Source organism: Eulemur rufifrons, chromosome 3, assembly GCF_041146395.1.
Source record: "Eulemur rufifrons isolate Redbay chromosome 3, OSU_ERuf_1, whole genome shotgun sequence".
NCBI lineage: Eukaryota > Metazoa > Chordata > Mammalia > Primates > Lemuridae > Eulemur > Eulemur rufifrons.
Genome location: NC_090985.1, coordinates 15982880 through 15999193, shown reverse-complemented (window position 1 = coordinate 15999193; position 16314 = coordinate 15982880).

The window sequence follows — 16314 nt, the reverse complement described above, 5'->3', positions numbered from 1 at the left end:
AACTATGTTTTTGATCCAATAGTATTTGATGAATTAGACATTGTACAGTTTTAAATATACTGTCATTATGCTACTGTGATTTGGCAGAGCATATTTTACTCTCTCAGAGAAATGCTGGTGCTCTGGAAACAAACAAAAAAAAATGTTAACCTTTTTTTTTTTTAAAGAAAACCAATAGGCTTTTTGATTATTTAAAAGCTAAAAACAAATTGACATATTTAAACATGCTTGTGAACCATCATTTTCAAGAACGAATAGTATGAAGAACTGGTATTTCTAAACCATCTTAGCTGAAAGAATAGGACATCCCAGTCTAAACATAGCCTTACAAAAGGACGAAGAGAAATCAGTGGAGAAGTCAGAAGGTATTCTACACGCAGGCCGCTGTGGCTGGCTGTGGCTCCCCTGGGCACAGAGGAACCCTTTGCAGATCTGCCCTCAAACCTGATGGGCAGGCGGGCCCGGGAGTAAATGAAAGTTGCATTCATGTGGCTCTTTTCATTTCAGAATCAAAAAAGACTGCTCAGCACCCAGGTCAATGAGCCGTGGTGTAACCGCAGACAGGCAGCCACCTCTGAGACGAAACACAAACCCAGGTTTTTGCCAGAATATTCCACCCAGGGAATGGGCAGCCACCACACACACCTCCAAGGAGCCATGGGCCGCGTTCTGATGTTTCCCTAGCTATGCCAAATGTTTGGGCCCTCTTGTGTTCAGTGTAGCATTTTATCCTATCTGCCTGTGTCTGTCTCTGTTTCCTGTCTCTGTATTTTCTCTCCTCAGCCCAGCTGGGAGGCAAGATGGGGCATTATAACCAGCCCATGTTTTAAAACCAAACAGACCAGGCTCTAAGTCCCAGCTGACTGTCTAAACAACCAAGAAGAATTGAAGACATGCTTACTATCTGTGCACTTGAAAGTTTTAATTTTAACATCTCTCTGGGGCCTCAGTTTCCTCATCTATAAAATAGTACTCGTACCTGCCTTATAGGTTTGTTGCGAAGGTTAAATGAAATAACCCAGGGATGGCACCCAGCACAAAAGTTGGTACCAGTAAGTTCTTAATACATATGAGCTATCATTGTCTTTTTATTATCATCACTGGGATAAATATATAGCCTTCCAAGGTTTTCAGCATCCTATTTTGAAGAACAACAGTCACTTAATGACTATCTTCCTACATGATGTTAAAAAATAAGCTTCATTAAAAAATAAGTTTCACATCATTACAATCCTGTATCAACTTCAGGAGATGACACCTTCTTTAAGTTTGAACCCAATGGGGTAAAGCAATTTAAAATGTAGAAATAAAATAGATACCAGCTCGGCGATCCTACTTAGCAACGTGAAAAAGTGGGAAGAGGGAGCGTATGTGTGAAAGGTTCTATTTAAAATAAATTTTAATCCTTCTGATCTCATGTTCTACCCTGTGTAGAACACGGATGGTAGTCAGTTTCAGAAATCCCTCCAGAAGGATTTTGATTCCTGTGTTGCTCATTGGAATTCCATTGCAGGTGGCTAGGTGAGTGTTGGTGCCCTGCTTGGTGTTCTCTCGGGAAGCCTTCACGCTCCCAGACACTGGCCCGGTACCTTTGGCCTGACTCTTAAGCAACAGACAAACCTACGGTCACTTTAAGTCACAGATTAAGAGCATCCCCGCAAAGACATTTAGTCAGCATTTTAACTGTCATTCAAAGCTCAGACTTCTCCCCTTCAGGCAGCTAAGGACAGGGTGACCACACATCAGGGTTTGCCTGGAACGGTCTCAGTTTATGCCTATTGTCCTGGCATTCTGTCCTTGGCATCTTTCCTGGATTTCCCACTTTTAATGAAGTATTACTAATAATCGTTGCATTAAAATTAGCTAGGATGGGTTTGGTAGAATTCCACTTGGTACTTTCTGCTCTTCCAAGGTCTTTACTAAAAGCATGCAAGACTCATGCACAATAAATAGGGTTCTCACTTTAACTTAATGTGAAAACTGAAAAATGAATGAAACCCTTTTTCCCTAACCCTTTCCAGACTCAAAGTAACTCAGGGACAACATGCAGGTGGTGGCCAATAAAACGATGTGCTCACACACAAGTTTTTGGGGACAGCTGGCTACTTCCAGTCTCAAACAGTGGTAGGAGAATACCCAGTGCCACTGGGCTGACAAACCACTTGGTGTACCAGCCATACCATGGTCTGTGCTAAGTCACCAAGCTTCCAGGCTTTGCACAGAGTTAGCATAATGTGGGAACTCATAGTTAGGAGTGAGTGAAATATGTGCAGAAAATACAAGCTGTGATCCTGCTAGAGAACATTTAGAAAGTAGTCTGAAAGTTTTTGTTCTGGTGATATTGTTGCTTATTATATAGTATAAATCCACAACTATTGTTAGTTATTAATGCTTTTTATTTTGTAACAAACCATATGAACATCAGTGACCCCCAAAACAATGTTAAGTGCATGTTTAATGAAATATTAAGTACTGGCATTTAAATTCCTTAAGAAATTTGATGAAGATTATATAACCTGCACAAGATGTTTGTCAACATTTGTCCCATCAGGGGAGCTGTAGCAATTTTATTGACCACATGAAAACCAGAAGATGCCAATCTGCCAAAAAATCATTAACATTGATTACATTTAATGCATGCAGCTACAGATGGAGTTTTATGTATCATTCTGTAAAGCATGACTTTTCACTTAGATCAAATATCTTTCTTCTAAATTAATATTACTCATTTTCAATTCCACATTTTCTTGTGCACATAGAAAAGGGAAACCACAGCTGTTAATGTGTTGGCTCCACTGGCAACAGAAGAATTTTGCAAACAATCAAGTGATGCCTGATTTATATCAGTGACATCAGTTGCTTCAAACAGAAAAACAGTTTAATAATAATGTACTGTTTTCATCCAATTCATGGTACCAAGGTCAAGTTTTTAAGGTTTGCTGTGTCAACACAGAAACAGCTGATATTATATGGATAATTTTTAAAATCTAAATAAGAATTTCAACATTGAAGATAAAATTGCCTTTACAGTGATAACAGAATTACAAATTTTGATGCAGCATAGTATTGTAGTTAAAACATTGTTATTTCTAAATTAAGATGTTTATGGAACACAAATGTATTTAGAATTGGTTGTGGTACACAGATAATTTAATCACATCTGAACAAGCTGGAACATTTTATTTTCAAAACAGAAGAGTTGGTTATCTATTTATCTACCTTTCTACCTACTTATTAGTAATTGGACTACAAATTTTTTGCAACTGAGATGACGGTGAGTACAAAAACATACTTCAGCATGGCAATATGTGCATAGCCTTTTTTTTTTAGTTAGTCATAAGATTTTAGACATGTTAGAGCCTTTAAAGAAATGTTTTATAAATCAACCAAAATAGCCTGTAATGGAATTAAACATTTCTGAAGATGAGTCATCTAAATGTTGGTTGCTTTGTGGTTACACTTTGTTCCAAACAAATCAGTTGGAAATATTCAATCAAATATTCAAGGAATGGAGGAACCAAAAACACCCCCCAAAAAACCCAAGTCAGCTTTTGAGTGAATTGTAATTATTGAAAACAAAAGCTTGAAGCAGGAAGATATTAAATTTTTTCTCCACAAAAGTAAGGGAGACACAATGAAATACCACTTCATGTCCACTAGGATGGGTATAATAATAATAATTAATAAATAACATGGAAAATAACAAGTGTTGGTGAGAATGTAGAGTAATTGGAATCTTCTTACTTTGCTGGTGGGAATAGAAAATTGTGCAGCTACTGTGGAAAACAGTTCAGCAGTTCCTTAAAAAAGTAAACCTAGAATTGTCATATGACTTAGCAATTCCCCTCCTAGGTAAATACCTGAAAGAATTAAAAACAGGTTTTCAAACACTTGTACAGGAACACGCATAGAAGCACTATGCACAATAGCCAAATGTCCATTGGTGGATGAATGGATAAACAAAATGTGTTGTATCCATGCAGTGGAATATTATTCAGCCATAAAAAAGGGAGTACTGATACATGCTACAACATGGATGAACCTTGAAAACATATTAAGTGAAAGAATCCAGAAGCAATGGTCACATATCGTATGATTCTATTTGTATGAAACATCCAAAGCAGGTAAATCCACAGAGACAGCAGATTAGTGATTGCCAGGGGCTGGGGCTGAGGCAGGGGATGGGGAATGACTGCTTTGCTTAATGAGTATGAGGTTTTCTTTGGAGGTGATGAAAATGTTTTACAACTAGATAGAGGTGACAGTTCTACAACATTGTGAATGTAGTCAATTCCACTATGTTATACACTTTAAAATGATGGATTTTATTTCAATTTTTTAAAAAAGCAAGAGAGGAACTGAACATATTAAACTAAATTGTCTACAAGATTTAACTTTGAGATTCTGTAATTGCGCTTTGGAATATCTTGACTTATGGAAGGAATATTTTGAGGGTCTCCTATTTTTTATTAGATGTTTAGTATTATGTTCAGTAACAGAACGGGATGTAATTGAAAGATCTAAAACTTTGCAGCACTTAAATTTGGTGAGACATTAAAAAGAATCATAAATAGAGATTATTTAATTAATTTTGGCTTTTACAAATATTTGTCAAGGAAAGGTTTTCCGAATAAATGCAAAATAACAATACCTGTGAAAATATGTTGGCTAAAATACTTACACATTTCAAATACTGAAAAAAACAGAATACTCCATTTAACAGAATTTGCTCCGCGGTTACCATGTGGCACCTGCAGAGAGATCATTTGATTGTTAAAGTTATTATGGTTAACAGAAAGAACTCAATTGAAGATGTCACCAATTTCAAATTTATTATTTATAATGAATGCATAATAAAATGCATCTTTGAGGGTGACTGCAGCCAATTTTACGAAAAAAAAAATAGGATCATATTGAAAAATATATGCCATTAGAACAAGTAAGGCTAAGAAACTGACAAAAGTATGTGAATATGCACTGATTAGTGATTCTGTTTATGTTTTTTTAATGTTTGGATAATGAACATAAAGACTTTTTATGTTTTTCTTTAATGTTCATAGATATTATTTTAATTTTTATTTATTTATTTAGAAACAAGGTCTCACTCTGTCACCCAGGCTGGAGTGCAGTGATCATAGCTCACTGTAGTCTGTAACTCTTGAGCTCAAGTGTGCACCACTGAACCTGGCTATTTTTCTTTTTAAAGAAATGTATTTCACAAATAATTTTTTAATGGAAACATGTTTACAATATAATAAAATGAATGATTGCGTAATATTTGAAAGTATCATTTTATTTCTGTTTAGTGGCCACTTTCAATCTCAAAAGTATGTAGTTTGGATGATTAATTACCAGGGGAGTCCAGATAGATCGGGGACGGGGACATGGTCCATGTCTACTGCTCCTCTTTCCATCCTTCCCTCCCACATTGGCTAAAGAAGACAGATGGAGAAGTAATGCTATCAGAAAGTCCGTACTTGATTTGATGTTTTGAGCTCTCAGGGTCTGGAAGATATTGGAAGTTGACTATTTCACGAACACGTTCATGGGCTCTTTGAAGATTCTCTACCCTGGGAACCTCCACTGAAGATCCCAATACTTCGGCAAAGCATATGGTTTGGTGACCACTCCCACTCAGCTCCCTTCCACCACCGTTTATTTGCTCTGATTCTTGCTATTGGAGTCAGACCATTCTCCAGGAAGCCCTGCTGGATTTAGAGCAGCACCTAACATTAGCCTGGAAATCTCATACCAGAAAGCAAAGAAATGCTCAAAGACCAATCTAGTCATGTTGAAGGGACACAACAGAAATTTGAATGAGTTTCTGCTAGCCAAATTTAGGACAATTTGTGCATCAAAATAATAATGACTGTGATTGATTAGAATATACTGAATGAGTAAATATTCATTAATGAATAAATAGAAAACAATGAGAATGCAAAGAAAAAAGAAGACACTCTTCTTTACAGAGAAATGTCATCTGATAAATGGAAAAGTATACATTAGAAAATGGCTGTTTTGCAGGTCTGGTGTCCCAGCTGATCCAGATAAGGGTCTGAATGAGCCCATCTTAGCGAGTGATCAAACTTAACATCACTAGCAGTGGAACAACTGACGCTACATGCCTCTGGTATGATGCAATTTGAAGAAAACAGAAATGCTTATGAGACTGTTGCCAAAAAAGAAAACAAAAACCTAACCTAAATATGACCAGGCCTCTAGACTTATCTTCTGAATCATAGAACACACAGGGAGTTGAGAAACAAAGTCAGCAGCAGCATGAGGAAACGACTGGACAAGTTCTGAATCCAGAGTGTTCTGCAAGAAAACTGAACTGAACGCTTAAAAACAAAAAAAAAACCAATATCACTCAGCACCCATATTTGGTCTCGAAATACCATTTCCCACTAAAAGACACAGAAATCTTTGGAGAGTTGGCCGATTACAGACTGGGGCAGGAAAGGTGTTTCAAGAGCCTGGGCTTTGTACTAGAGAGCAGGGAGGCTATCAAAGCCTCTTAGGGTCATGTTGAAAACTTGAGAATCATCTTGAAGACAAGTTGGGACAATTTGAGCAACAGTAAGAATTAGGCTATAATGAATGGCAACACTTCAAGTAAGCTAAAAATCAATGAATTCATAATATTTTTATCAACGTTTTGTTAGACACTAACTCATGACTCTAAAACTTAATAAAGGCAAAGAATCATGCATTTATACTGTCTTTCTTTTACATAATGAAACCTACTAGATAGTTGGTGATGGTAACTTCTTTACAGATGTATTCCAGCTAATAAATGCAGAAAGAAGATGGAATGATCACCACTTTGCATCCCCTAAGGAAATAATATATCTAGGCTATGAATCAACAGCTACTAAATCCACTAGAGGGGCGACTTCATAATGATGGATTGGGATGACATTACCCGACCTCAGTGATGAATTTTAGTATCAAAAAGAGATAAACCAGACATAATGGGCCTCTCGAAGTGATGCAACAGGAAACACACAGCACCACCTCTCCACTGTTCTAGACAAAATATTGAGCCCAAATCCGATTAAACCTTAAGATCTAACCACCAGTTTACAGGAAAAACAGAAGAGAGAAAAACATGCTAAAACAACATGGACACAATCAGCAAAATTCTAAATATGGGAAATTCTACAGACAAAGCCCAGTTTCTTCAACAATTAAGTTGCAATTAAAAACAACAGAAAGAAGAGGAACTTATAGACTAAAATAGTCTAAGAAGACGTACGCACCTAATGCAATATGAGAACTTCGTTTGGATCCCGATTCAAAGAAACTCATGGCGGGGGGAAAAGGATAATCAGGAAATTTGAACACTGAGTAACATTAAGGAGGGAGAAAAGGAGGGAGAGAGGAAGGGAGAAAGGGAAGAAGGGAACGAGAGCATAGAAAGATTTTTTTTAAGCAAATTCTTCTGTAGAGACCTGAAATTATATATCTAACAGATCTCTTTGAGCCACTCCGGACATAGTTTGAAAGCCCTGAGGGATCTCTAGGAAGGCTGTTGGCTGAGCAGGTTTGTAGACACCAGGATCCCCCCTAAACACAAGAGACTCACTTCCCCCTTCAATTCCCCCCACCTCCAGGCAGCAGGATTCATCCCGGTGCCAAACCCCACACATTATATGTCAGCCCCCAAATTTCCTTAGGGAATCCAAGGTGGATGTACCCCGAAGCTCTAGCTTCAGGAACTATCACTGGCAGGAGCCCCTTCCAAGGCCCTGAGGAGGGAGACCCTGCGGTGCATTCGTGTGGCCATATATTTTTGCAGAACTTACACAACGGAAGAGTTAAACCACAATAGGTGAAGACCCCTGTCCCTTTCCACTCCGGCTCCTCTTCCCTCACACTTCTCTTCGTGCCTGTAAATCCCCGCACTTTGGGAGGCTGAGGCGGGAGGATTGGAGGATCACTTGAGGCCCAGAGTCTGAGACCAGACCCCATCTCTATTTACAAAAAAAAATTAGCCAGGTGTGGTTGTGCACACCTGTAGTCCCAGCTACTCACAAGGCTGAGGCAGGAGGATAGCTTGAGCCCAAGTTTTTGAGGCTGCAGTGAGCTATATTGATGCCAGCGTACTTCAGTGTGGGTGAAAGAGTGCATCCCTGTCTCTAAAATGATAATGATAGTAATAAATCTCATCAACCCATGCTAAAATAATGACTAAGTTATCTTTCTACAGTCTCGAAAACACATTACAAAATCGTTACCGTATAAAATTGTGAACAAAGAATATGCAGACAAAACATGGTATAGAGTTGTGTCAAGAAGTGAATTTAAAAAATATCCTGAGTTATTTGGGGGAGGGAAGATTTTATGCTGTAGTATTTGCAACTTTAAAATTTAAAATTTTATAATCTGTTGCCACTTCTTTTCTCATTCTAAATAAATACTCTCAAGCCTAATTTTATTTTATTTTATTTTATGTTTTTAGAGGCAGGATCTTGCTCTGTCACCCAGGCTGGAGTGCAGTGGTGTAAAAATAGCTCACTTGGGCTCAAGCGATCCTCCCACCTCAGCCTCCTGAGTAGCTGGCACTATAGGTGTGAGCCACGGCATCTAACCCCAATTTTATATTTGTGATTTTGTATATCAAAAAAGCTTCTTATGCAGTTTTAGGTCCTACAAAGTCTGGGTCCCTTCTGCGATTCCTTACCTGAAGCCCAAGACTATTGGGATTATCCTACCAACACAAAGGTACCTACTGCTTTTGCTTGGCAGCTTTTACTATGGCTTGTATTATAGTTATATATTCATCATGGTGAAAATTTGATTGACATCTACCTCCCCCATACCTAAGGTTCCATGAGGACAGGGACAAACTTGGATATTGTTCCCAATTATATTTCCAGTGTCCAGCATAATGCCTGGCACATAGCAAATGCTCAATAAATGTTGCTCGAATGAATGGCTATATAAACAAACCTCTATCAACATTAAGTAATTGTTCTATCAGTCTGACTCTGTTTCTGTGCCAGTTTTTCAATTTCCACAGGTGGCCTAAACTGTGAAGTTGGCAAAATATTGTCTTGATATGTTTTCTAGGTATTAGTCATTTCTATGTATTTATTTTTCAGACATAAAGATAGTTTATCCTAAGCCCTTATTTTACATCTGTGAAGTGTTACATGTGAGAAGGTTTTCCTACTTTGTTGCTTAAAAAGAAATAATATTCTTTTTTGGTCTTCTCAAAATAATATGTATGAACTGGGCACAGTGGCAGAAGCCTGTAATCCTAGCTACGCCAGAGCCATAGCAAGACCCCATCTCTAAAAACATAAAGAAAAAGTGTTTTCTCCCTCATGTACCAAGCTTTCTATGCTTTCATAACTTTTGCTATAAATGCCCCTTCATGTGTGAAAATTAGATACATCAAAGGAATTCATTCAGAAACCTGAAGGACTCTCAGTGGGTGTGGTGTGTCTGGAGCCAGGGTAGTCCCAGCAGAGCATGCAGTTAACCAAGTCACCTCGGACTGAAATGGAGAGAGGAACTCTTCCCAGAGTGGTTCGGAGGGTGGCAGGGGAGACCCTGTGTTTGAGAGTACTCTCAGTATTTGTTCTAAATATTAGGCTGCTGCCACCGCCACCTCCTCCCTGCCCTTCCTCCTTCTCCTCCTCCTCCTCCTCCTCTTCATCACAGCGTTTTACCAAGGTCTTAACATTATTAAATAGATAACTTACAGCAACTCAAGGTATGCACAGGAAAAACCTTGGGAAAAACATAATTCCATGTATTTATTACTTCCATTACAACATTTAATGAAGTCATATTTTTGTTTAAATGAAATGTTTTCTTCTCTAATACAAGGATATGGTAATTTCGTATGTACTGTAGTTCAGTTTTTGAAAATTTAAAATAGAAAGTTCTTACGGATGATTTTCCAGAAACAATAATCCTCTTATTTCAATTCATAGAATCCACTGTCAGCTTATTCTTTAGTAATTTTACATGAAGGACAGGCTTGATTTCTTCCAATACCAGTTAATGTTTTGATGTCTATTACCATCTTATGAGCTAAAATATAGAACGATTTTCTCAATGAAAAAGCATCTTTTCATTGAAAATGCTAACAATGGAATATCAATTTCAGTCTTGTCCCACTGCAAATAACAGTAGGGTGTACTGTGTATGTGCAGATGCAAAGAAGCCCATTATTTATCCTCCTACTCCAATGTCAACCGAAATGGTTCTTAAAGTGTTCTTTTTTAAAATTAGAAATAAATAAATGTAACAACATGAATTGGACCCAAGATACTTCTTATTGGCCTTGAATTTGTTTAGCCATCATTACTCATAAAACACCCAGACTGGAGCCATTCACAGACACCCAACCATACCTAAGTTTCCCATCACCTGTCCTGAAAACCAGCACATAAATACAACTATTTCACAGTTGCACTTTTATCTGAAATGATGAGTAGAGACTGAGCTGATGGTTTTTCCTGTGTACCAGTGACCTCTGTCACACGATCCAAAGGTCAGTCACAGTCAGCTCAACCAGGAATGTGTATCAGATGGTTCACAACCACAAAGGTAAATTATGTTCATTGAAGAAATTTTTAGAAAAACCAGAAAGTCACAAAAATTACCATAACCGCACCTCCCAGAAATAGCCCACTGTGAACATTTGTGTGGAAGAACTTTCAGTCTGTTTTCTAAGCATAAATGATGATTGTTTTTTCATCGTGACCCTCAATATGATTTGTAACTTGCTTTTCTCATGTAGTCCATCATGAGTGGTATTTCCTGTCATTAAATATACTCTAAACATGATTTTTTAATGTCTTCATGGGAGCCATTCTAATGACTGTGCCATAACTTACTTAACAATTCAGAATTGGGTGGCATTTGTATACAACTTTCATATACTCAGAATACATCCTAAAGGTGGAGTTTCTGGAGCAAGGGATAGTCGTGTTTTGAAAAGCTTTTAACAAATAGTTTTAAAATGCTTTCGAGAGGGTGCCCCATAATTTAAACCTCAGATGTTCTCATCAGCCTTTGATATTATCATTAAAACAATAATACACTTAAAGAAAAAAAAAAACTTCATTATTTTAACTTGCCCCTTTGATTGCTAGTGAGTTTGAATTTTTAACATATATGTTCATTGATAATTTGTATGGGTTTAGGGGGGAGGAAGGGATCACATCTCATAGCCATGTTTACTAGGGCAAGGAGTTGTCTTTTTTCTTACCGATTTGTATAAATAAGCCTCATTTTCACAAATAACAGACTTCCAGGCAATTGAATAAGGTAGTCGGTGATAGTCGGATTATGTTACTACTGCACAAATACCGTGCTCCTCTTGTGGATAAAATACTCACTGGGCACCAGGAAACGTTTTACAATGGCAATCTGCAGCTAAACTGACCAGCCGTTCTAAACTCACCTCTGGCATTCCAAAGCAGGAGTCCAAGAAGTGGGGTCCAGCTCTCGCCTTCTCCTGGACAGACCCCTTCTGAGCACCCACAGCACCTCCCGAGGGTGCAGCTCTAGCACATTACCATATTTCTGTCAGGAACAGGAGTTTCTCCGTGACCAGGTCTCAGGGAGGGTGGGATTATCCTTTCCTGCATAAGTTGCCATAGAGCACACGATGTCGGTGGACCCCACCGTATACCAGCTGGATAACGCTAGACGAGCCTCCTCTCAGGGCAGCCTCAGTACCGTCATTTGTGACACGGGAATGATCGTCCTACCTCCTCACTCATCAGATCGTTGTATTAATAACAAATGAGCTAAGAGGCTAAAGCACTTTGCCGTAGTATATAACACATATTAAACGTTTAGTCAACATTCCAACTACAGGGAGACGGTTGATGTTTTCTTATCAATTTGTAAGTAAAACCTTGTATTTTAGAAACAGCAAAGAAAACTAACTTTCCAAGATGACTTAACTGGCTGAGTGGTTTCGGATGATTCAATTGTGGATTCAAATGCAAATAATATCGTACTCCTTTCTTGGATAAACACTCACGGAGCACCAGAGGCGTTATTATTTCTATTATTTTTCTACAAGACTGGCATCCGCCAGTGGGGAGGGGGAGGGGAGAACAAGAGAGAGGAGAGGAAGGAGGAAAGTGGGCTAAAAGCTGGGCACCACTGAGCACCATTTTGGCACAGTACGTGTTGGTAACACCCCATCCACCCACAAACCACCCCCTGCCACCTCCTGGGAACAGGACAATCCCTGTAAGCCTGGTCACCAAGCACGTGCTCTGCTCTCTCCTCCCCCAAATCTACAAAAGGTGCAGCTTCCTCGTGTGTGCAAGGCTTTCTCTGAGCTCCCAGTCCTACCCGATGTTAACTCTTACCCAACGTGGCAGAGCGGAAGCCACATGGAAAACATAAATGGAGCCCACATCCCCCGCCAAAATGCTCGCTGCAGCCAGACAGCTGGCCAGGACGCTGTTGTCAGTGGAGGATGTGCGTGTCACTGAGGATTCCAAGGAATTTGGCTTCTTCTGGGCTCTGCCTCTCCAGCAAAATGAGTTCCACTTGTTCTCTGCATGACGGGCTCCGCGGCTTAGACAAAGTGGTGGTATCCCTTCCCGGCACAATTGACAACACTAATAAAAATAGAGAACGTATTTTTAAAACCTACAGCAGATTGTCATGGCAATAAATAATTGTATCATGTTGCTGTCATAGCAACGAAGTCTGTGTAACAGAGACAAATCAAGCCTATATGGAATTTTTCTAAATTTAGGTGTTTGAAAAGAGTTAAAATAGTCTATAGTCATGGGGAGGCGCATTAAGAAAAAAATCCTGAATCTTCATTGGAAAACAGATTTTAGCAATTTTTTCAAATCTGAATTGCTTATTGTTATAGTTTCCCACTCTTTTCAAATTATAAAAGCCAACTTCCTTTTTTGTCATATATATATTCCTAATTCATATATATATTCTTAATACCTTTCATAAACAGTAGATTAGAGAGTTCTCTCTCCCTCAACTTCTGTCTCTGTCTCTCTTACTCTTTCAATCTCTTCTTCAAAAGTAATTTACAAAGCAGCCTATAACCCCTGTACTCTCCCTTGCAGCTAATGGCACAACATTAATGGAATAACAAGTTACATTAGCTAAACCATGCCATATCAAATTAATAGCTAGTTTCCATATTCTTTTCTCCATTTTTTTAAGAAAGCATTTATTATAGCATAATATCCAGTGTGTCATTAAGAACTACAGACTAGCAGAGCAAACCATGATTATTTTCTGACATAGTAAACTTACCCTCCTGACTTCAAGTCAATGCTACTGAAATGACAAATAAGTAGCATTGCCCAAAAAGGAGAGAATGATTTGTGTTCACAGAGATGTAATTATTGTGCCATTAAGAGAAATCTCCAAGTCCAAAATAATTGTGTGAAAAAAATACTGCAGTTTCCCACATGACAAAACAAGACTTCTCTCGTTTGGTATTTTTCTCTTTCATTTGGCTTTGATGAAATAAAAAAATGTCTCTTTTTTTCTTCTGTAAAGATGTCTTCTGAGTCTCCACTGTAGAAACAGGGTTTAAATGTGAGCTTAGCTACCTAGACTGTGTGAACTTCCAGCACCAAAAGACAGTCTTATTTAACTCTTTATGGGTTTATAGGTGTTATTTAGAAAAAAATTAATATTAGATTATGACATTTTAAGATAAAATAATCAAGATAGTACAGGTAAAGTGAGTTGCTGTTTTCAAGTCAAAAATTGAATTATATATTCAACTTTGATAAGAAAGTAAAACAATGAGATCCTTAAACATCTTCTAGGATGTAGGAAAAAACTAATACAAAAATCGAAGTAAAATGTATTGTACAGTGATGCCTCTAATGCTATTAATTTTTTTTCTTATAATTTTCATGACATTTTTCTCAGATGCACTTTATTAAAAGGTAACCGTCAAAGAGTGAACAGCTCTGGGCTTGATCAGAAAGAGAAGGGAGAGGGTGTCACCACGTGCGGGCGCTCACTCCACTGGGGGCCACCGGTTTTGCCGCCTGGAGCCCCGGAACAAGTGGAACTTTGTGGAAGGGGAGACAAATCTGATGCTTCTATGCCACCTTGGTGTCCCCAGTCTATCCCAAAAACCTGATGGCTGACAATAAACCTCCGTGGGAGAAACTCAAGAAAGAATTTGAGAGACTAGGACTCGCCCCCTCAAACCGGAAGTGAATGTATTTGTAGGACTGAAGTGTGTAGCGTGCCCAGGACAGGAGGTCCTGTCTCCTTGAGGATTCCCCAAGAGCTGATCCTTGAGGGTGGCTGCAGACGTGATCTTTCTCTTGTCAGCTGCCTGCAGGCAAAAGTGAGAACTCTATGATTTTGCAGACAGAAAACTTACTTTGGGGTGTGCTAACTTCTTTAAGGATTCCTTTTTGCTTTACTCTCTGGGATTTTGTTTGATTTATTTCATTTTGTTTTGTCCTTAAGGGGACCTAAAATGCCACCAAAGAACATCCAACTTTTTGATAATATTGTACAAGAAAGTCATGTCTTTTAAAGTTATACACCCATAAAAAATTATCACAAGTGCAAAAAATCCTTCACCAAATACTTTAAGATCCATGGCTTTGCCATTTTCCTCATTGCAAGATCTGATTTTGTAGTTAGCACGTCATGCGTCTAGAACATAAATTCTAATATATACTTCTAAAGAAGGAAGGAAAAACAATAAAATTAATTGTTACTTGAAGTATAAAATTGTTATTTCTGGGTGAAAGTACTATGAATAATTTTTATTTTCCTATTTTACATTTTACCCCATTTATACAACTAATATTTTTATCTGAAAAAGAATATTCTGAAGGGGAAATCAAATTCACCTTCATGTGTATCAGTTGCCCTAGCTATAATTAAGAATTAAATCAAAATAGTGGGGTTGGGTCAGATGGATTCTGTGACCGCTTCAGCTTTTAGAACCCGTAAGTTCAATTTTCACAATTTCCAGTGCCAGTTGGGAAGAAATAGCAGAAATAAAGTCATCCTATTTATTACCTTAATTGTTATATTTATTATTTTGGTATTATTAATATTATCATTGCATTACATGTGACATTTTAAAACGTTTTCAATTTTTTTCACGTTAGTTATTTTCTCCTGAGAGTATAACTTTACCCATTTTACAGAAAAGAAGACTAAATCAGCCCATATCGAGATCTCCAAAACCACTTTTTATACTGTGTCTCTCCAGGAAATCCAAAAACCATTTAGAGTTGACATTGATTTATAAATGGCATGAGATTTGTGTGTATGTGTGTGTTTGTGTGTGTGTGTGTGTGTGTGTGTGGGAGAGAGAGAGAGGTGGCAGCAAATTCATCTTCCTAATTATGTTTTGCTTAGGCGAACATAAAAATCGGCTTGCATTCTCTGAGCATTTGCCAGCTGGGAAGTGGAAAGTGTTTTATGATGGGGGGAAGCTGCCTTGAGATTCAAACTTGGCCATGTTTAAAAACAAACAAACAGGGAAAAACATTGGTAGCACGTGACCAAGCATGTGTAGCGTGTGTAGCAAGAGTTAATATCTTTATTATATAATGAGCTTCGGCATCGGCAAATTGGTAATAGCAACATGAAAACACAACAGATAAAATAAGCAATACTTTCTACTTCTAATAGTTTCTGTGACTAGGAAAAGAAATATTTCTAGTTGCAATATAGAAATGTTTGCTTAAATGTTTCATTTTTGCTCAACCCTCTAATAACCAAAGAAATTCAACTTAAACCAAACTGGGGTGAGAAATGTTCTAAAATAAGCATTTAGAAATGTGAAATCAATACATATACTTAATCTTGAAGTTGTTCTTTTTGAAAATCAATCTGTCAATATTGATCTATATGTATTAACAGCTGTCAAAATATCTAGTAATTTTATCGTTTTAAGGCAACAATAATATATATGGAAAAATATAAAAAGACATTTGTGATATGTAAAAGAACTATGGAACAAGGTGAAAAAGTACTCCTGATAAAATGCTCCCTGGAAGAAAGAATACAAAATCACGTGTACTCTATGATTATAACGACTTAAAAATAAATATGGGAAAATCATGGGGAAAAAAGACATCTGGATAACAGTGATTGTGGGGACTTTGTTCTTATTACCTTCTTTCTTTTCCCAAATAGTAATTGTTGGAATTTTTTTCTCTTTTACTTTTATTATTTCCATCCCTTTCTTTCCTCATTGCTTTAATGGAAAAAATGTAGCCATGGACCATCCATACCTGGGAAGCCTAGCGTGGGTCCCCTACACCAGAATCCTGATGGAAAGCAGACCAGTGTCTCCCTCTA